This window comes from Aulostomus chinensis, chromosome 1 (genome assembly GCF_037954235.1).
Source record: "Aulostomus chinensis isolate RoL2024-O1b breed Wild chromosome 1, RoL_Achi_v1.0, whole genome shotgun sequence".
Lineage (NCBI taxonomy): Eukaryota > Metazoa > Chordata > Actinopteri > Syngnathiformes > Aulostomidae > Aulostomus > Aulostomus chinensis.
The window spans coordinates 12,570,643-12,593,882 of NC_141320.1; the positions used below are offsets into that span (position 1 = coordinate 12,570,643).

Genomic DNA, 23,240 nt, shown 5'->3' on the forward strand with positions numbered 1-23,240 from the left:
CTGTCGCAATATTTTGAGGTTCGTAGCAACTCTAACTACATTACTGTAAGCATCACTGAGTTGATTAGCAAGTGTCACTACATTACTGTTAGCATCATTTTGAGTTCATTAGCAATTCTTCCGACATCACTGTCGCAATATTTTGAGGTTTGTAGCAACTCTTACTACATTACTGTTGAATTATTTTAAGGTTCGTAGCAACTCCTACTACATTACAGTCAGCATCACTTTGAGTTTATTAGCAACTATCACTACATTACTGTTAGCATCATTTTGAGTTTTTGAGCAATTCTCACGACATCATTGTGGCATTAAATTGAGTTCATTAGCAACTCTTACTAAATGACTGTCAGCATCACTTTGAGGTTGTTCGAAACTCTTACTACATTACTGTAAGCATCACTGAGTTTCTTAGCAACTATCACTACATTACTGTTAGCATCATCTTTAATTCATTAGCAGTTCTTCCGACATCACTGTCGCATTATTTTGAGGTTCGAAGCAACACTTACTACATGACTGTCAGTATCAGTTTGAGGTTATTCGAAAGTTTCACTCCATTACTGTTAGCATCATTTTGAGTTCATTCGCAATTCTTTCTAGATCACTGTCGCATCATTTTGAGATCATCAGCAATGCTTCCGACACCACTGTCGCATTATTTTGAGGTTCGTAGCAACTCTTCCTACATGACTGTCACCATCACTTTGAGGTTATTCGAAACACTTACTACATTACTGTAAGCATCACTGAGTTGATTAGCAACTATCACTATATTACTGTTAGCATCATTTTAAGTTCATTAGCAATTCTTCCGACATCACTGTCGCAATATTTTGAGGTTCGTAGCAACTTTTACTATATAACTGTCGCATTATTTTGAGGTTCGTAGCAACTCTTACTACATGACTGTCAGCATCACTTAGAGGTTATTCGAAACAATTACTACATTACTGTAAGCATCACTGACTTGATTAGCAACTATCACTACATTACTGTTAGCATCATTTTAAGTTCATGAGCAATTCTTACTACATTACTGTCGCATCATTTTAAGATCTTTAGTAATTCTCTTGACATAACTGTCGCATTATTTTGAGGTTCGTAGCAACTCTTCCTCATGACTGTCACCATCACTTTGAGGTTATTCAAAACACTTACTACATTACTGTAAGCATCACTGAGTTTCTTAGCAACTATCACTACATGACTGTTAGCATCATTTTGAGTTCATTAGCAATTCTTCCGACATAAATGTCGCAATATTTTGAGGTTCGTAGCAACTCTAACTACATTACTGTAAGCATCACTGAGTTTATTAGCAAGTATCACTACATTACTGTTAGCATCATTTTGAGTTCATTAGCAATTCTTCCGACATCACTGTCACATTATTTTGAGGTTCGTAGCAACCCTTACTACATTATTGTTGCATTATTTTAAGGTTCGGAGCAACTCTTACTTCATTATTGTTGCATTATTTTAAGGTTCGTAGCAACTCTTACTACATGACTGTCAGCATCACTTTGAGGTTATTCGAAACACTTACTACATTACTGTAAGCATGACTGAGTTGATAAGCAACTATCACTACATTACTGTTAGCATCATTTTGAGTTCATTAGCAATTCCTCCGACATCACTGTCGCAATATTTTAAAGTTCGTAGCAACTCTAACTACATTACTGTAAGCATGACTTAGTTGATGAGCAATTATCACTACATTACTGTTAGCATCATTTTGAGTTAATTAGCAATTCTTCCAACATCACTGTCGCAATATTTTGAGGTTCGTAGCAACTCTTACTACATTACTGTTGCATTATTTTAAGGTTCGTAGCAACTCCTACTACATTACTGTCAGCATCACTTTGAGTTTATTAGCAACTATCACTACATTACTGTTAGCATCATTTTGAGTTGTTGAGCAATTCTCACGACATCACTGTAGCATTAAATTGAGTTCATTAGCAACTCTTACTAAATGACTGTCAGCATCACTTTGAGGTTGATCGAAACTCTTACTACATTACTGTAAGCATCACTGAGTTTCTGAGCAACTATCACTACATTACTTTAAGCATCCTCTTGAGTTTATTAGCAATTCTTCCGACATAGTTGTCGCATTACTTTGAGGTTCGAAGCAACACTTACTACATGACTGTCAGCATCACTTTGAGGTTATTCGAAAGTTTCACTCCATTACTGTTAGCATCATCTTGAGTTCATTAGCAATTCTTCCGACATCACTGTCGCATAATTTTGAGATCATCAGCAATGCTTCCGACACCACTGTCGCATTATTTTGAGGTTCGTAGCAACTCTTCCTACATGACTGTCACCATCACTTTGAGGTTATTCGAAACACTTACTACATTACTGTAAGCATCACTGAGTTGATTAGCAACTATCACTACATTACTGTTAGCATCATTTTAAGTTCATTAGCAATTCTTCCGACATCACTGTCGCAATATTTTGAGGTTCGTAGCAACTTTTACTATATTACTGTCGCATTATTTTGAGGTTCGTAGCAACTCTTACTACATGAGTGTCAGCATCACTTAGAGGTTATTCGAAACAATTACTACATTACTGTCAGCATTACTTTGAGTTTATTAGCAACTATCACTACATTACTGTTAGCATCATTTTGAGTTCATTAGCAATTCTTTCTACATCACTGTCGCAACATTTTGAGATCATTAGCAATTCTTCTGACATCACTGTCACATTATTTTGAGGTTCGCAGCAACTCTTAGTACATGACTGTCAGCATCACTTTGAGGTTATTCGAAACACTTACTACATTACTGTTAGCATCATCTTAGCATTAGCAATTCTTCCGACATCACTGTCGCATCATTTTGAGATCTTTAGCAATTCTTCTGACATCACTGTCACATTATTTTGAGGTTCGTAGTAACTCTTACTACATTATTGTTGCATTATTTTAAGGTTCGTAGCAACTCTTACTACATGACTGTCAGCATCACTTTGAGGTTATTCGAAACACTTACTACATTACTGTAAGCATGACTTAGTTGATTAGCAATTATCACTACATTACTGTTAGCATCATTTTGAGTTAATTAGCAATTCTTCCAACATCACTGTCGCAATATTTTGAGGTTCGTAGCAACTCTTACTACATTACTGTTGCATTATTTTAAGGTTCGTAGCAACTCCTACTACATTACTGTCAGCATCACTTTGAGTTTATTAGCAACTATCACTACATTACTGTTAGCATCATTTTGAGTTGTTGAGCAATTATCACGACATCACTGTAGCATTAAATTGAGTTCATTAGCAACTCTTACTAAATGACTGTCAGCATCACTTTGAGGTTGTTCGAAACTCTTACTACATTACTGTAAGCATCACTGAGTTTCTGAGCAACTATCACTACATTACTTTTAGCATCCTCTTGAGTTTATTAGCAATTCTTCCGACACCACTGTCGCATTATTTTCAGGTTCGTAGCAACTCTTCCTACATGACTGTCAGCAGCACTTTGAGGTTATTCGAAACACTTACTACATTACTGTAAGCATCACTGAGTTGATTAGCAACTATCACTACATTACTGTTAGCATCATTTTAAGTTCATTAGCAATTCTTCCGACATCACTGTCGCAATATTTTGAGGTTCGTAGCAACTTTTACTATATTACTGTCGCATTATTTTGAGGTTCGTAGCAACTCTTACTACATGACTGTCAGCATCACTTAGAGGTTATTCGAAACAATTACTACATTACTGGAAGCATCACTGACTTGATTAGCAACTATCACTACATTACTGTTAGCATCATTTTGAGTTTATTCGCAATTCTTCCGACATCACTGTCGCATTATTTTGAGGTTCGTAGCAACTCTTAGTACATGACTGTCAGCATCACTTTGAGGTTGTTCGAAACACTTACTACATTACTGTAAGCATCACTGAGTTGATTAGCAACTACCACTACATTACTGTTAGCATCATCTTGAGTTCATTAGCAATTCTTCCGACGTCACTGTCGCAATATTTTGAGGTTCGTAGCAACTTTTACTATATTACTTTCGCATTATTTTGAGGTTCGTAGCAACTCTTACTACATGACTGTCAGCATCACTTTGAGGTTATTCGAAAGTTTCACTGCATTACTGTTAGCATCATCTTGAGTTCATTAGCAATTCTTCCGACATCACTGTCGCATCATTTTGAGATCATTAGCAATTCTTCTGACATCTCGTTCACATTATTTTGAGGTTCGTAGCAACTCTTAGTACATTATTGTTGCCTTATTTTGAGGTTATTCGAAACACTTACTACATTACTGTAAGCATCACTTTGAGGTTATTTGAAAGTTTCACTGCATTACTGTTAGCATCATTTTGAGTTCATTAGCAATTCTTACTACATCACTGTCGCAACATTTTGAGATCATTAGCAATTCTTCCGACATCACTGTCGCATTATTTTGAGGTTCGTAGCAACTCTTACTACATGACTGTCAGCATCACTTTGAGGTTATTCGAAAGTTTCACTCCATTACTGTTAGCATCATCTTGAGTTCATTAGCAATTCTTCCGACATCACTGTCGCATCATTTTTAGATCATCAGCAATTCTTCCGACATCACTGTCGCATTATTTTGAGGTTCGTAGCAAGTCTTAGTACATTATTGTTGCATTATTTTAAGGTTCGTAGCAACTCTTACTACATGACTGTCACCATCACTTTGAGGTTATTCGAAACACTTACTACATTACTGTAAGCATCACTTTGAGGTTATTTGAAAGTTTCACTGCATTACTGTTAGCATCATTTTGAGTTCATTAGCAATTCTTACTACATCACTGTTGCAACATTCTGAGATCATTAGCAATTCTTCTGACATCACTGTCACATTATTTTGAGGTTCGTAGCAAGTCTTAGTACATTATTGTTGCATTATTTTAAGGTTCGTAGCAACTCTTACTACATTACTGTCAGCATCACTTTGAGGTTATTCGAAACATTCACTCCATTTCTGTTAGCATCATTGTGAGTTCATTAGCAATTCTTACTACATCACTGTCACCTTATATTGAGGTTCGTAGCAACTCTTACTACATTATTGTTGCATTATTTTAAGGTTCGTAGCAACTCTTACTAGATTACTGTCAGCATCATTTTGAGTTCATGAGCAATTCTCACGACATCACTGTAGCATTGAATTGAGTTCATTAGCAACTCTTACTAAATGACTGTCAGCATCACTTTGAGGTTGTTCGAAACTCTTACTACATTCCTGTAAGCATCACTGAGTTTCTTAGCAACTATCACTACATGACTGTTAGCATCATCTTGAGTTCATGAGCAATTCTTCCGACATCACTGTCGCAATATTTTGAGGTTCGTAGCAACTTTAACTACATTACTGTCGCATTATTTTGAGGTTCGTAGCAACTCTTTGTACATGACTGTCAGCATGACTTTGAGGTTATTCGAAACGTTCACTCCATTACTGTTAGCATCATTTTGAGTTCATTAGCAATTCTTACTAAATCACTGTCGCATCATTTTAAGTTCATTAGCAATTCTTCTGACATCACTGTCACATTATTTTGGGGTTCGTAGCAACTCTTACTACATTATTGTTTCATTATTTTGAGGTTCGTAGCAACTCTTCCTACATGACTGTCACCATCACTTTGAGGTTATTCGAAACACTTACTACATTACTGTAAGCATCACTGAGTTGATTAGCAACTATCACTACATTACTGTTAGCATCATTTTAAGTTCATTAGCAATTCTTCCGACATCACTGTCGCAATATTTTGAGGTTCGTAGCAACTTTTACTATATTACTGTCGCATTATTTTGAGGTTCGTAGCAACTCTTACTACATTACTGTCAGCATCACTTAGAGGTTATTCGAAACAATTACTACATTACTGTAAGCATCACTGACTTGATTAGCAACTATCACTACATTACTGTTAGCATCATTTTAAGTTCATGAGCAATTCTTACTACATCACTGTCGCATCATTTTAAGATCTTTAGCAATTCTTCTGACATCACTGTCGCATTATTTTGAGGTTCGTAGCAACTCTTCCTCATGACTGTCACCATCACTTTGAGGTTATTCAAAACACTTACTACATTACTGTAAGCATCACTGAGTTTCTTAGCAACTATCACTACATTACTGTTAGCATCATCTTGAGTTCATTAGCAATTCTTCCGACATCACTGTCGCATCATTTTGAGGTTCGTAGCAACTCTTACTACATTACTGTAAGCATCACTTTGAGGTTATTCGAAACACTTACTACATTACTGTAAGCATCACTTTGAGGTTATTTGAAAGTTTCACTGCATTACTGTTAGCATCATTTTGAGTTCATTAGCATTTCTTACTACATCACTGTCGCAACATTTTGAGATCATTAGCAATTCTTCTGACATCACTGTCACATTATTTTGAGGTTCGTAGCAACTCTTAGTACATTATTGTTGCATTATTTTAAGGTTCGTAGCAACTCTTACTACATTACTGTCAGCATCACTTTGAGGTTATTCGAAACATTCACTCCATTACTGTTAGCATCATTTTGAGTTCATTAGCAATTCTTACTACATCACTGTCACCTTATATTGAGGTTCGTAGCAACTCTTACTACATTATTGTTGCATTATTTTAAGGTTCGTAGCAACTCTTACTAGATTACTGTCAGCATCATTTTGAGTTCATGAGCAATTCTCACGACATCACTGTAGCATTGAATTGAGTTCATTAGCAACTCTTACTAAATGACTTTCAGTATCACTTTGAGGTTGTTCGAAACTCTTACTACATTACTGTAAGCATCACTGAGTTTCTTTGCAACTATCACTACATGACTGTTAGCATCATCTTGAGTTCATTAGCAATTCTTCCGACATCACTGTCGCAATATTTTTAGGTTCGTAGCAACTTTAACTACATTACTTTAGCATTATTTTGAGGTTCGTAGCAACTCTTAGTATATGACTGTCAGCATCACTTTGAGGTTATTCGAAACGTTCACTCCATAACTGTTAGCATCATTTTGAGTTCATTAGCAATTCTTACTAAATCACTGTCGCATCATTTTGAGTTCATTAGCAATTCTTCTGACATCACTGTCACATTATTTTGGGGTTCGTAGCAACTCTTACTACATTATTGTTGCATTATTTTAAGGTTCGTAGCAACTCTTACTACATTACTGTTTGCATCATTTTGAGTTTATCAGCAATTCTCACGACATCACATTAGCATTGAATTGAGTTCATTAGCAACTCTTACTAAATGACTGTCAGCATCACTTTGAGGTTGTTCGAAACTCTTACTACATTACTGTAAGCATCACTGAGTTTCTTAGCAACTATCACTACATTACTGTTAGCATCATTTTTACTTCATTAGCAATTCTTCCGACATCAATGTCGCATCATTTTGAGATCATTAGCAATTCTACTGACATCACTGTCACATTATTTTGAGGTTCGTAGCAACTCTTCCTACATGACTGTCACCATCACTTTGAGGTTATTCGAAACACTTACTACATTACTGTAAGCATCACTGAGTTGATTAGCAACTATCACAATTACTGTTTGCATCATTTTGAGTTTATTAGCAATTCTTCCGACATCACTGTCGCAATATTTTGACGTTCGTAGCAACTTTTACTACATTACTGTCGCATTATTTTGAGGTTCGTAGCAACTCTTACTACATGACTGTCAGCATCACTTTGAGGTTATTTGAAAGTTTCACTGCATTACTTTTAGCATCATTTTGAGTTCATTAGCAATTCTTACTACATCACTGTCGCAACATTTTGAGATCATTCGCAATTCTTCTGACATCACTTTCACATTATTTTAGGTTCGTAGCAACTCTTAGTACATGACTGTCAGCATCACTTTGAGGTTATTCGAAAAACTTACTACATTACTGTTAGCATCATCTTGAGTTCATTCGCAATTCTTCCGACATCACAGTCAGCATCATTTTGGGATCTTTAGCTATTCTTCTGAAATCACTGTCACATTATTTTAAGGTTCGTAGCAGGTCTTACTACATGACTGTCAGCATTACTTTGAGTTTATTAGCAACTATCACTACATTACTGTTAGCATCATTTTGAGTTTATTAGCAACTATCACTACATTACTTTTAGCATCATTTTGAGTTCATGAGCAATTCTTACTAAATCACTGTCGCATCATTTTGAGATCATTAGCAATTCTTCTGACATCACTGTCGCATTATTTGGAGGTTCGTAGCAACTCTTACTACATTATTGTTGCATTATTTTAAGATTCGAAGCAACTCTTACTACATTACTGTCAGCATCACTTTGATTTTTATAGCAACTATCACTACATTACTGTTAGCATCATTTTGAGTTCATCAGCAATTCTCACGACATCACTGTAGCATTGAAATGAGTTCATTAGCAACTCTTAGTACATGACTGTCAGCATCACTTTGAGGTTATTCGAAACACTTACTAAATTACTGTAAGCATCACTGAGTTGATTAGCAACTATCACTACATTACTGTTAGCATCATTTTGAGTTCATTAGCAATTCTTCCGACATCACTGTCGCAATATTTTGAGGTTCGTAGCAACTTTTACTACATTACCGTCGCATTATTTTGAGGTTCGTAGCAAAACTTCCTACATGACTGTCAGCATCACTTTGAGGTTATTCGAAAGTTTCACTCCATTACTGTTAGCATCATTTTGAGTTCATTAGCAATTCTTACTACATCACTGTCACATTATTTTGAGGTTCGTAGCAACTCTTACTACATTATTGTTGCATTATTTTAAGGTTCGTAGCAACTCTTCCTGCATTACTGTCAGCATCACTTTGAGTTTATTAGCAACTATCACTACATTACTGTTAGCATCATCTTGAGTTCATTAGCAATTCTTACTACATCACTGTCGCATCATTTTAAGATCTTTAGCAATTCTTCTGACATCACTGTCGCATTATTTTGAGGTTCGTAGCAACTTTTACTACATTACTGTCACATTATTTTGAGGTTTCCTAGCAACTCTTACTACATTATTGTTGCATTATTTTAAGGTTCGTAGCAACTCTTACTACATTACTGTCAGCATCACTTTGAGTTTATTAGAAACTATCACTTCATTACTGTTAGCATCATTTTGAGATCATCAGCAATTCTCACGACATCACTGTAGCATTGAATTGAGTTCATTAGCAACTCTTACTAAATGACTGTCAGCATCACTTTGAGGTTCTTCAAAATTCTTACTACATTACTGTAAGCATCACTGAGTTTCTTAGCAATTATCACTACATCATTTTTAGCATCATCTTGAGTTCATTAGCAATTCTTCCGACATAACTGTCGCAATATTTTTAGGTTCGTCGCAACTTTAACTACATTACTGTCGCATTATTTTGAGGTTCGTAACAACTCTTAGTACATGACTGTCAGCATCACTTTGAGGTTATTCGAAAAGTTCACTCCATTACTGTTAGCATCATTTTGAGTTCATTCGCAATTCTTACTAAATCACTGTCGCATCATTTTGAGATCATTATCAATTCTTCTGACATCACTGTCACATTATTTTGAGGTTCGTAGCAACTCTTACTACATTATTTTTGCATTATTTTAAGGTTCGTAGCAACTCTTACTACATTACTGCCAGCATCACTTTGAGTTTATTAGCAACTATCACTACATGACTGTTAGCATCATTTTGAGTTCATGAGCAATTGTCACGACATCACTGTAGCATTGAATTGAGTTCATTAGCAACTCTTACTAAATGACTGTCAGCATCACTTTGAGGTTTTTCGAAACTCTTACTACATTACTGTATGCATCACTGAGTTTCTTAGCAACTATCACTACATTACTGTTAGCATCATTTTGAGTTTATTAGCAATTCTTCCGACATCACTGTCCCATTATTTTGAGGTTCGTAGCAACTCTTACTACATGACTGTCAGCATCACTTTGAGGTTGTTCGAAACTCTTACTACATTACTGTAAGCATCACTGACTTGATTCGCAACTACCACTACATTACTGTTAGCATCATCTTGAGTTCATTAGCAATTCTTCCGACATCACTGTTGCAATATTTTGAGGTTCGTAGCAACTTTTACTACATTACTTTCGCATTATTTTGAGGTTCGTAGCAACTCTTACTACATGACTGTAAGCATCACTTTGAGGTTATTTGAAAGTTTCACTGCATTACTGTGAGCATCATTTTGAGTTCATTAGCAATTCTTACTACATCAATGTCGCAACATTTTGAGGTTCGTAGCAACTTTTACTACATTACTGTCGCATTATTTTGAGGTTCGTAGCAACACTTCCTACATGACTGTAAGCATCCCTTTTTTCGGTTATTCGAAAGTTTCACTACATTACTGTGAGCATCATTTTGAGTTCATTAACAATTCTTACTACATCACTGTTGCATCATTTTGAGATCATGAGCAATTCTTCTGACATCACTGTCACATTATTTTGAGGTTCGTAGCAACTCTTAGTACATGACTGTCAGCATCACTTTGAGGTTGTTCGAAACTCTTACTACATTACTGTAAGCATCAGTGACATGATTCGCAACTACCACTACATTACTGTTAGCATCATCTTGAGTTCATTAGCAATTCTTCCGACATCACTGTTGCAATATTTTGAGGTTCGTAGCAACTTTTACTACATTACTTTCGCATTATTTTGAGGTTCGTAGCAACTCTTACTACATGACTGTCAGCATCACTTTGAGGTTATTCGAAACACTCACTACATGACTGTAAGCATCACTTTGAGGTTATTTGAAAGTTTCACTGCATTACTGTTCGCATCATTTTGAGTTCATGAGCAATTCTTACTACATCACTGTTGCATCATTTTGAGATCATTAGCAATTCTTCTGACATCACTGTCACATTATTTTGAGGTTCGTAGCAACTCTTAGTACATGACTGTCAGCATCACTTTGAGGTTGTTCGAAACTCTTACTACATTACTGTAAGCATCAGTGAGTTTCTTAGCAACTATCACTACATGACTGTTAGCATCATCTTGAGTTCATTCGCAATTCTTCCGACATCACTGTCGTATTTATTTTGAGGTTCGTAGCAACTTTAACTACATTACTTTCGCATTATTTTGAGGTTCGTAGCAACTCTTAGTACATGACTGTCAACATCACTTTGAGGTTATTCGAAACGTTCACTCCATTACTGTTAGCATCATTTTGAGTTCATTAGCAATTCTTACTAAATCACTGTCGCATCATTTTGAGATCATTAGCAATTCTTCTGACATCACTGTCACATTATTTTGAGGTTCGTAGCAACTTTTACTACATTACTGTCGCATTATTTTGAGGTTCGTAGCAACTCTTACTACATGACTGTCAGCATCACTTTGAGGTTTTTCGAAGTGTTCACTACATTACTGTGAGCATCATTTTGAGTTCATTAGCAATACTTACTAAATCACTGTCGCATCATTTTGAATTCATTAGCAATTCTTCTGACATCACTGTCACATTATTTTGAGGTTCGTAGCAACTCTTACTACATTATTGTTGCATTATTTTAAGGTTCGTAGCAACTCTTACTACATTACTGTCAGCATCACTTTGATTTTTATAGCAACTATCACTACATTACTGTTAGCATCATTTTGAGTTTATCAGCAATTCTCACAACATCACTGTAGCATTGAATTGAGTTCATTAGCAACTCTGACTAAATCACTGTCGCATCATTTTGAATTCATTAGCAATTCTTCTGACATCACTGTCACATTATTTTGAGGTTCGTAGCAACTCTTACTACATGACTGTCAGCATCACTTTGAGGTTATTCGAAACACTTACTACATTACTGTAAGCATCACTGACTTGATTAGCAACTACCACTACATTACTGTTAGCATCATCTTGAGTTCATTAGCAATTCTTCCGACATCACTGTCGCAATATTTTGAGGTTCGTAGCAACTTCTACTACATTACTTTCGCATTATTTTGAGGTTCGTAGCAACTCTTACGACATGACTGTCAGCATCACTTTGAGGTTATTCGAAACACTTACTACATTACTGTAAGCATGACTGACTTTATTAGCAACTATCACTACATTACTTTTACCATCATTTTGAGTTCATGAGCAATTCTTACTAAATCACTGTCGCATCATTTTAAGATCTTTAGCAATTCTTCTGACATCACTGTCGCATTATTTTGAGGTCCGTAGCAACTCTTACTACATGACTGTCAGCATCACTTTGAGGTTATTCGAAACACTTACTACATTACTGTAAGCATCACTGACTTGATTAGCAACTATCACTACAATACTGTTAGCATCATTTTGAGTTCATTAGCAATTCTTCCGACATCACTGTCGCAATATTTTGAGGTTCGTAGCAAATTTTACTACATTACTGTCGCATTATTTTGAGGTTTGTAGCAACACTTACTACATGACTGTAAGCTTCACTGAGTTTCTTAGCAACTATCACTACATTACTGTTAGCATCATTTTGAGTTCATTAGCATTTCTTCCGACATCACTGTCGCAATATTTTGAGGTTCGTAGCAACTTTTACTACATTACTGTCGCATTATTTTGAGGTTCGTAGCAACTCTTACTACATGACTGTCAGCATCACTTTGAGGTTATTCGAAAGTTTCACTCCATTACTGTTAGCATCATTTTGAGTTCATGAGCAATTCTCACTACATCACTGTCGCATCATTTTGAGATTATTAGCAATTCTTCCGACATCACTGTCGCAATATTTTGAGGTTCGTAGTAACTCTTACTACATTATTGTTGCATTATTTTAAGGTTTGTAGCAACTCTTACTACATTACTGTCAGCATCACTTTGAGTTTATTAGCAGCTATCACTACATTACTGTTAGCATCATTTTGAGTTGTTGAGCAATTCTCAAGACATCACTGTAGCATTAAATTGAGTTAATTAGCAACTCTTACTACATGATTGTCAGCATCACTTTGAGGTTGTTCGAAACTCTTACTACATTACTGTAAGCATCACTGAGTTGATTAGCAACTATCACTACATTACTGTTAGCATCATTTTGAGATCATTCGCAATTGTTCTGACATCACTGTCACATTATTTTGAGGTTCGTAGCAACTCTTACTACATTATTTTTGCATTATTTTAAGGTTCGTAGCAACTCTTACTACATTACTGTCAGCATCACTTTGAGTTTATTAGCAACTATCACTACATTACTGTTAGCATCATTTTGAGTTTAGGAGCAATTCTCACGACATCACTGTAGCATTGAATTGAGTTCATTAGCAACTCTTACTAAATGACTGTCAGCATCACTTTGAGGTTGTTCGAAACTCTTACTACATTACTGTAAGCATCACTGAGTTTTTTAGCAACTATCACTACATGACTGTTAGCATCATCTTGAGTTCATTAGCAATTCTTCCGACATCACTGTTGTATTTATTTTTAGGTTCGGAGCAACTCTTACTACATGACTGTCAGCATGACTTTGAGGTTATTCGAAACACTAACTACATAACTGTAAGCATCACTGAGTTGATTAGCAAGTATCACTACATTACTGTTAGCATCATTTTGAGTTCATTAGCAATTCTTACTACATCACTCTCACATCATTTTGAGGTGAGTTTCAACTCTTCCTACATTACTGTTAGCATCATTTTGAGTTTATTAGCAATTCTTACTACATTTCTGTCAGCATCACTTTGAGATCATGAGCAACTATCACTACATTACTGTTAGCATCATTTTGAGTTAATTAGCAATTCTTCCAACATCACCGTCGCATTATTTTGAGGTTCGAAGCAACTCTCACTACATGACTGTCAGCATCACTTTGAGGTTGTTCGAAACTTTCACTTCATTACTGAAAGAATCACTGAGTTTATAGCAACTATCACTACATTACTGTTAGCATCATTTTGAGTTTATTAGCAATTCTTACTCCATCACTGTCGCATCATTTTGAGATCATTGGCAATTCTTCCAACATCACTGTCGCATTATTTTGAGGTTCGAAGCAACTCTTACTACATCATTGTCAGCATTACTTTGAGGTTATTCGAAACTTTCACTACATTACTGTTAGCATCATTTTGAGTTCATTAGCAATTTTTACAACATCATTGCAGCATTATTTTGAGGTTATTAGCAACTCTTCCTCCATTACTGTCGCATCATTTTGAGATCATGAGCAATTCTTCCGACATCACTGTAGCATTATTTTGAGGTTTTGAGGTACCTTTGTTTGTAACCTCGTCCCCACTGATCCTGGATCTGCTCGACGTTCCTGCCTGTTAAAAGGAAGGTTTTTATCACCACTGTTGCAGGATGTGCTTGCTGATGGAGAATTGTTGGCTATGAACTCATTGAACTCAGTCCAAGTCATTAGTTTTGAGCAAACTCATGACTCCTGATGTTTAACTCAATTGTTTGTTAAACACAGAGATCCAGGTGTAGTCCCTCTATGTTCATCCACTAAACTAGAATAGAGTTCTCCTCTTTCCATGGTGGAACAAAGAAGGGGGAGGGTCAATAAGAATATGATCTTTGGACGTTACAGCATCTAAAGACTCAAATCCATATTTCAGGATACATATTTGAGAGGGAGGAAACAGTGATGGGAGGCTGGAGGCTTGAAGGGCTTGATTTCTAGCGGCCAGTGAAGCCACCTTTTGCTGGCTGAGTCCCAGAGACTCATGGAGGCTCTTTGTGGAGGATTTCCACGAGAGTCCAGCATCGAAACTTGTTAGTTTCCTGTCAACCGAGTCCAGGATGTCCCCGAGGTCCTTATTGGGTGATGAGGGTGGGCTGGACGGTCGGCTTCTTTTGGGAAGTGGGGTCGCCACGTTACCGGTCCTCCCCACGACGGGTCGGTGGCAGCACTCGTCTACGTTCTCCTGCAGACTTTCTGAGGTTCCTTCTTCCAGATTTTATTGATGAGGATTGTTGTGGATGAGAGAATTGAAAATTCTTACTTCAGTTTGAGGTTTTGATGATTCAAACTGTGTAGATTGGTGTTAAGAAGTTAGCTAGTTTGGATAAATTCAGGTGTGAGCCACCACACTGAATCAGGCACAGGTAGGACGTTCACCCTGACATAGAACATCAACAGTTTAACGTTGCTGGCAGGACTCCAACCTGAGCAGGGACACCCCAATGGATTTCTAGTCCATCGCCTTCACCACTCAGCCACAACGACCACATTCACACACACATTGGAAGAGGATGGATATTCACAAAATGATCTTAATTTCTGTCACAAGCCCATTTGTGTGAGGTCCTATTTTCTCTTTTTCAGCATTCCTTTGTTTCCAGGTCTCTAATAAGTGCAGAATTACAAAGACAAGCAAGCTGGATCCATCCTGGGCAGGTGATAGGAGCCATTGACCACTGGCCAGAGACCCTGGCACAGACGTTGGGGGTGGTGAGAGAGAGCATTTCTACAATTATATTCTACATTTATAGAAGTCTACAATCCTACAATTTCATTGAGCAGACGCTTTTGTCCACAGCCACGTACGTACATCACATGTATAGAATATATATGTTCCTCTTTCATCGACTGATTAACCACAAAATGCAGTCAAATGCCAGTAAATTCTGAGTATTTATTCATTATTCATGATTATTCATTATTTTTGAATCCATTTTCACTGTCACTCTTCTGTTCATTTTCAGTTTGATTCATAAAAATGAACAAACTTTGACGTGTTTTCTTCTCTTGTGTGTCAACAACTTTGGATTGGGAATCTCCTGACAAACAGACCACATGACCAGGAGGAAGTGTTGTTGGTGAGTTTGGCCCCTGAGCTCAAGACAGTTGGGACCAATAAAGGACAGCTTCAAATGCAGCTGTGAAGCCTCATTGTCAGCTGGGAGGAACGACAGGTGTCTCCCTCTAGTGGCTCCTCACAGCAACACCAGCCTCATTTCAAACACATGCATCCACCACCTCACTACCAAAGGCCAGTTGGGCCTGGACAGACAGGAGAGTTTCAAGTGTTGGACAAAGGTCTTTAAGATGTTCTTATTAATTCTATAACATCTGAGATTAAAATCTATGGAATTACAACCAACAAGCAGCCAAACACCTGATCAGATGCTCCTTCATGAGGCTGAGAAGAATCAATCTAAACTGGGATGAAGAAAATTAACTGAGAGGAGAAACCTCCTGATTGGCTGACATGGACCCACCTGATCCATGTCAGCCTTGTTGGAGCAGAAAGAGGTGGATCAGAGGAATCAGTGGATCAAGACTCAGGTGGCAGATGAAGAGTCTCTTTATTCACAATGGAGTCAGAGAAATCTTCCAACGTGAGAGAACGTGACAGACCATTTTATACTGAAGACAGGCTGTGTGTGTGTGTGTGTGTGTGCGTGTGCGTGTGCGTGTGTGTGTGTGTGTTTATGTGCAGACTTTTCCCTGGAACAACGTTTTTTATTTGAAGCAAGAAAGCAAGAGCCTCCAGATCAAAGTCAGAATTGATGATGATGTCATCAGGGCTTTGATAGTGTATTTATTTGTACCTAGAATTCTGTCTTTGATCTCAGGAGGACATGAAAGGAACTCAACTTTAAAAAGTATATGAGAGCATTCAGCTTGGTTAGAAAACATTTTGACTGTTTAACAGTAGAGTTTGTTAGAAACAGTTTACAACACTCAGAATTAAATTGAAGACAAAAACCTTCCAGACTTAAATCCTGTCTCTAACTTCAAACTGGGGATGAACATTTTTATAATCAATCTGTCTCTATGTGTTGGCCCTGCCATGGACTGGTGACCTGTCCAGGATAAACCCCGCCCCTCACCTGAGGGCTGCTGGGATAGGCTCCACCCCCACGAACCATTGCAGATCATCAATAACCAAAGCTACTAAGGAGGATTACAGAGTTTGGGAGTCAGTGACTTAATAGAGTCTAACAAAGGGTTGAACCTGAATGAGACAGTCACCCTTCAACATGGGGCCATGGCAGAGTGAACCAAGAACACTACAATGGGGGTGAGAGTGGAGCCATGATGGATTCACAGTTCATCACCTCCACCATCATGTGGACGACCTGACCACCTCTCCCTCAACCTCTAAATAACTCATTCCCTGACCGGGAATCGAACCCGGTCCGCAGCGGTGAGAGCACCGAATCCTAGCCACTAGACCATCAGGGACCACACTGAGCTCTCCAACAACAGAGACTATAGACAATGACTCAAGAACACGGACTCTGTGGTCTCAGCTTGAGATGCAGAGGGTCCACCAAGACCACCAGACACCTCAGCCCCCTAAAGACAGTCCACCCCCAGGATCCTGCCCCCTCTGCTCCAACTCAGCCCTCCATTCATAACGTGACTTTCGCTACATCCAAATTGCCAAGCGGAAACCTACGTCCTCCTGCTACGACCTAAACATGGCGGCACCACTCAGACACCCTAGAAGATTGGTGGTGAAGCACGACCTCTGCTGGCAGAGCACAGACACCGCAATTAGGTAGACAGCACCAAAGAAAGCCCCACCTGCTGGCCTGACTGTGGTACTGCACTCCACTCTGAACGCACCCTTCATTCATTCTCTATTATTAAGCACGTTAACGCACCTGTACAGGTGTGTTCACATTATATACATATTATATATTTATGCTTGGCCGTTTTTGATGAACTTGGGCGGTACTCTGGTGCAGGGATGAGGTCATGGAGCTGATCTGGGAGCAGTCCTGATGTTAAATGCTGTGATGAAGGACAGTGTGGAGGAAAAATGAGTCAGATTTAAATTGTCAACAGTTTAACGTTGTTGGCAGGACTCCAACCTGAGCAGGGAGACCCCAATGGATTTCTAGTCCATCGCCTTCACCACTCGGCCACAACGACCACATTCACACACTTTTGTAGGAGACTGAAATTAGACAATGAAAGTTCATGTCAGCACAGTCAAACATTTTTTGGCCTCTCTCAAAGACAAACTATTTGTGTGTGTGTGTGTGTGTGTGTGTGTGTGTGTGTGTGTGTGTGTCAGTGTTGTGACTGAGCAGTGAAGAAGACGACCTTCTGACTCCATTTTCTTTGTTGCTCTTCTATCAGTTCCTCAGTTTCACTCATCAAGTGAAGCAGCTTTGACAGGTTTACTTCTCTGTGTGCTCACAACTTTGGTCTTTAAACTCCTGACAAACTCACCACGTCACACATTTGGTGAATTAAAGCAACAAATAATGACATCATGATGATTCAGGTTCGGGGGGCACGGCCTGGAGGAAGAGTGGCCGTCTAGCAGAGTTGCTGGTTCAGTTCTCACTTCAGCTGGTGACCATGTTGAAGTGTCCTTGAGCAAGACACTGAGCCCCTCATTGCTCCTGATGACCAGCATCCAAGACCAACAAGCTTTTGATTGGCTCTGATTCTCTGAGCCAAAGTCCAACACAGGAAACAGAAACTCTTGAGGTTGTCTCACTTTTTTTTAAAGAAACTCAGCACAGGACAGTGATAGGAGGCTTGTTTCCTTGATGTGGGCTTCACCTCCACTGTTGTCCACATTTAAATGCTGGCTGATGCTGGTCCCCTGTTGAAACCTGGACCAGACCAGGGACCTTCAGACCTTCAGTCTAACGCTGTTCCAGCATTGGATGAAAGAGACTGGTGCTCTCATCTTCTTCAACATTGACTTGTTCTACCAGGACAAGAGAATCTGAGCTTGGATGTCATTTAGCAGTCAAAGGCTTGTTAAACTGGTCAACATCAGCTGGTGTTCACTCTGATGATGTAGCGATGGTCTGGATTCTTCCTTCTGGAGCACCAAGCTGCTGGGAAGAAGCCTGATGATGTCAGAGTTGTGTTCAGTGGCTCCTGCTGGGTCCATTTCTGACAAATGGGCTCCAAAGAGTTCAGCTGTTTCAAAGGCTCAGAGAAAGCAGCACATCATGGTGGTCAGGAGACGAGGTGGCCGAGTGGTTAAGGTGATGGACTGCTGATCCATTGAGCTCTGCAGGCGTGGGTTCCAATCCCATCCTCGTCGTAGGAGACTTTGGTTTCTGCTCCCAGATTCTGGAACGACTCTGAACTGTGAGGCTTTTCAAGAGGAGATCCTGCAGCACCAGAGAGCTGCAGCACCAGAGAGCTGCAGTTCCAGGACCCCACAGCACCCCCTACTGAATTGGATGATAAAATGCATTTGTTGGACTTTTGTTTTTTGGTGACAGCGCCACCTATCGAATTAGATGATAGCAAATGACTCCTTTCTCACTGTAGTATTAAAGGTTTATTCCACCAAAATACTACCTCCTGTCCTTTAATTTCTGACAACTGTATAAAAGGTTTATTCCAATTCCTCCTAAATACTTTTTTTTATAGTTTTAAAGGTTCATTCCGCCAAAATACTTTCTAATTTATAGTTTTAAAGGTTCGTTCCACCAAAATACTTTCTAATTTATAGTTTTAAAGGTTCGTTCCACCAAAATACTTTCTAATTTATAGTTTTAAAGGTTCATTCCACCAAAATACTTTATAATTTATAGTTTTAAAGGTTCGTTCCACCAAAATACTTTCTAATTTATAGTTTTAAAGGTTCATTCCACCAAAATACTTTCTAATTTATAGTTTTAAAGGTTCGTTCCACCAAAATACTGCTTTCTGTCCAACTTCTCAGTTTTAAAGGTTCCTTCAGTTGAGGGCTCCTGGTTCTGTGTGAGGGGTTGAGGGTCGATATGGGATGATGAGGAAGATTTCATGTCACGATGGTCCTGCTAAAGTAACTGAGAGTCATGACATCAAACAATGTCATCAAAATATGCTTGAACTCTTAAAATGGCAATAAAATCTACTGGAATCATTTTACCACAAACACTTTTATTGTGTTTTTGTGAGCATCATTTTTCAAACATTATAACATAAACTTTAAAAAGGGTCCATTCACTAACACTCTTACTTGAAGGTAGTCACTGATATCAGTAAACAGCTGATAAAGATTTGTGTTCATGTTTTAGTTCTCTACTCTGACCTGTGCTGAGACACTGGACCAGAGAGGAAGACCTGCTCAGCCTCCTGCATGGACCAGTTCTGCAGCTCAGTGATGACGACGAGGGATTCAGCATTGAGTTCATTTTAAAGTTTTTGGAGGAAACACCTGTAAATTAACCAGCAGTTACTGGTGATGCTTCACAGTTTCCAAGCTCAAACGGCCTCCTGCTTGTTGGACTCACAATTTCCAAAAAAGGTAGACATCAAAAGTCAAATCATGTTTTTGTTTGGTTTTGTGTTGTTTTGTTTTTTACTGGAGGAAAACTTCAAATTGTGATGATGTGTCTGACTTAGAAACTGAACCCCCAAAAATCAAAAAGTCTCCTTCTTCTGTGCCGTGATCTCTGAGCTGATCATGATTGATCTCATCAATAATCCTTGGCAGCCGACCAGTCACACACAGCCCCCCCCACACACACACACACACACTGAGACATGCAGCAGCTCACAGTAACTGCCTCAGTCACACAGCAGATAGACTCCTTTCTATAACAAGATAAGTAGTAGAAATGGATGGAAGTGATGATGAACTGATGAACAGGTGATTTGTCCAAAAGTCAACATCAGATTCATTTCCAATCTGTGGAAGCAGTTTCATCTTGAGGTTCCAGGTAAGAACAGCCAGCTGTGGGCTGACACACATCTCTTCAGGAGCACTTCTATGCTCCAAACTTGCCAGGTTGAATTGTGTCTGTATTCTGAGGGCAGCAGGAGGACGGAGGAGTGAGGACACACACATTTGGAACCGAGAGCAGCTGTGTGTGGGATTTCCCCAGCAAAGATAAAACCAGCTCCTTCATGCTGGCTATGAAGGCTCACAGTCACACTGACCCAGCTACAAATCCTTTGAAATGCAACAGACTGGTTTCTCTTCTGCTAGTTTGTTACCAACTGTTGTCACATTTATGTGATCAATTTAGCTGATAAGATGAAGGCTCCAAAGGACCAGCTGGAGATGCCGGGGACTGAACCCGGGGCCTCATACATGCAAAGCATGCGCTCTACCACTGAGCTACATCCCCTCTGTCAGAGTCACTGTTTAACTGATGCAGCAACACAAACACAGACACAACATTTTTATTCTTCATTTTAGGGATAAAAAGGAAGTCAGCCTGTGATCTCAAAGGCTCTGTGATCTCAGTAGTTTCACTGTGATGTCAGCCCACACAACCTTAGACCACAGAGGCAAGTCAGGCTCCAGGAAGCTGAGGCTGCTCCGTTCTCAGTCCTGTCCAGAGTGAAGGTTTTCCTCTCAGAAGCTTTCCAATCCAGCCCAGATCCTCTCTGACTAGCAGGAGTCTTTAACCAGGAAATGAGAATTATATTGAACGTCTGCTCATCCTCAGAATGAAGTAAAAGTATTTGTGTTCCTAAAATAATCTCCAGATGCTAAGATCAATTATTAACATTGATTGACAGCTCTAAACTGAGCCACCATCACTATACAGTTGCAACTGAAATATTTAGAAATATTTCAAGGAAGCAGCAGGCCCTCATCCGCCCCGGTCCACCCGACTGTGTCCCCTGAGACAGATGACAGCTCACTTCTGGCAGAGGCAGTTGGGTTGAGGACCGTTGCTGATGTCATCAACTGATGTCTCCATCACCAAAGGTGACAGACAGGATGGTCATGGACATAAAATAGAGGCCGAAGAATGAGAAAGAATGGTTGTCCTGACTGAAGTTTAGCTTGAGCTTTTTAATTTGTTACTAAAGGAAGTATTGGTACAAGTAAAGGCAGGCGAACTTTCCACAAATATTCAGAATTAACTTTGACAACCAAAACATGAACCAAGACAACAAAATAGTGAACATGAAAAAGGAACCAGTCCCACCTTCTTGTGTGTTCCTGCTGAAGTAAATGTTTATGAAGATTTGTTGTGTTCTTTTTCCAAAGGTCCAGCCAGCATTGCAGGTCTCAGGAGGAGGAGCCACTTCAGCAGGATCTGTGGGACAAATCCCCCCACGGTGAGACCTGTCCAGCTCCCTGCAGCTCTGCAAGTTTTACCAACTCTTCATTCCAGCTGTTTGGTTGAATCCCATTTTTTCACCTTTGAACCTTTTGAACACTGATGAGGAGGTGAGGCTGGAGGCAAAACCACAACCTCACGTCAGCTCACAGGATGAACCAAAATGCCAGACACTTCCTGTCACTGCTCCAGCACCACCTGTCTCCCCTCCATGTCTTTACCATCTGTGCAGCTTCCTGCTGTCCCTGGACCCTCACAGGTGATCGCTCCACCTTGAGCCTCACAGATGGGTTCTAACCTCCCAATACCTGCAGCCCAGCCTCGACCCACTCAGACACAGTCACCCATTCAAGCTGGGCCTGGTACCACACTCCAGTACAGACAGAGAGAAAGAAGACACACGGGATCCTTTGAAGAAAATGTAATAAAGACAGGAAGCCCCCATCACATTGTCAGTGTTTCAGTGACTGGCATTGTGAAGAGACTGAGACAAAGTCAGTTATGAATGGAGGGCTGAGTTGGAGCAGAGGGGGGCAGGATCCTGGGGGTGGACTGTCTTTAGGAGGCTGAGGTGTCTGGTGGTCTTGGTGGACCCTCTGCATCTCAAGCTGAGACAACAGAGTCCTGTGTTCTTGAGTCATTGTCTGTAGTCTCTGTTGTTGGAGAGCTCAGTGTGGTCCCTGATGGTCTAGTGGCTAGGATTCGGCGCTTTCACCGCCGCAGCCCGGGTTCGATTCCCGGTCAGGGAATGAGTTATTTAGAGGTTGAGGGAGAGGTGATCAGGTGGTCCACATGATGGTGGAGGTGATGAACTGTGAATCCATCATGGCTCCACTCTCACCCCCATTGTAGTGTTCTTGGTTCACTCTGCCATGGCCCCATGTTGAAGGGTGACTGTCTCATTCAGGTTCAACCCTTAGTTAGACTCTATTAAGTCACTGACTCCCAAACTCTGTAATCCTCCTTAGTAGCTTTGGTTCCTTGCAGCACAGAAAGTCTGTTCACTGATGTAGGAACTGAAAATCTTAGAGCTCCGGTCCTTCGTTCCTTCCTACACTGAGCAGAACAAACACAGAACAGAGAGCAGTTCCTCCTACAGTTCTCAGAAAGTCTGAGGGCAACAAAGAAAGGAGGGAAATGCAATCAATGTTGAATTATTTTACATTTCTTATATTTGATC

The 23,240-nt window shown here is 39.3% G+C and overlaps 2 non-coding genes across 2 annotated transcripts; one reads left to right on the plus strand and one right to left on the minus strand.

Annotated features, from left to right (window-relative positions):
* Positions 1-21,040: 21,040 nt before the first annotated feature.
* On the minus strand, positions 21,041-21,112 carry trnaa-ugc (transfer RNA alanine (anticodon UGC)). Its single transcript has one exon. It is a non-coding gene; the product is annotated as a tRNA-Ala (tRNA).
* Positions 21,113-22,737: 1,625 nt separating this feature from the next.
* On the plus strand, positions 22,738-22,809 carry trnae-uuc (transfer RNA glutamic acid (anticodon UUC)). Its single transcript has one exon. It is a non-coding gene; the product is annotated as a tRNA-Glu (tRNA).
* Positions 22,810-23,240: the final 431 nt, after the last annotated feature.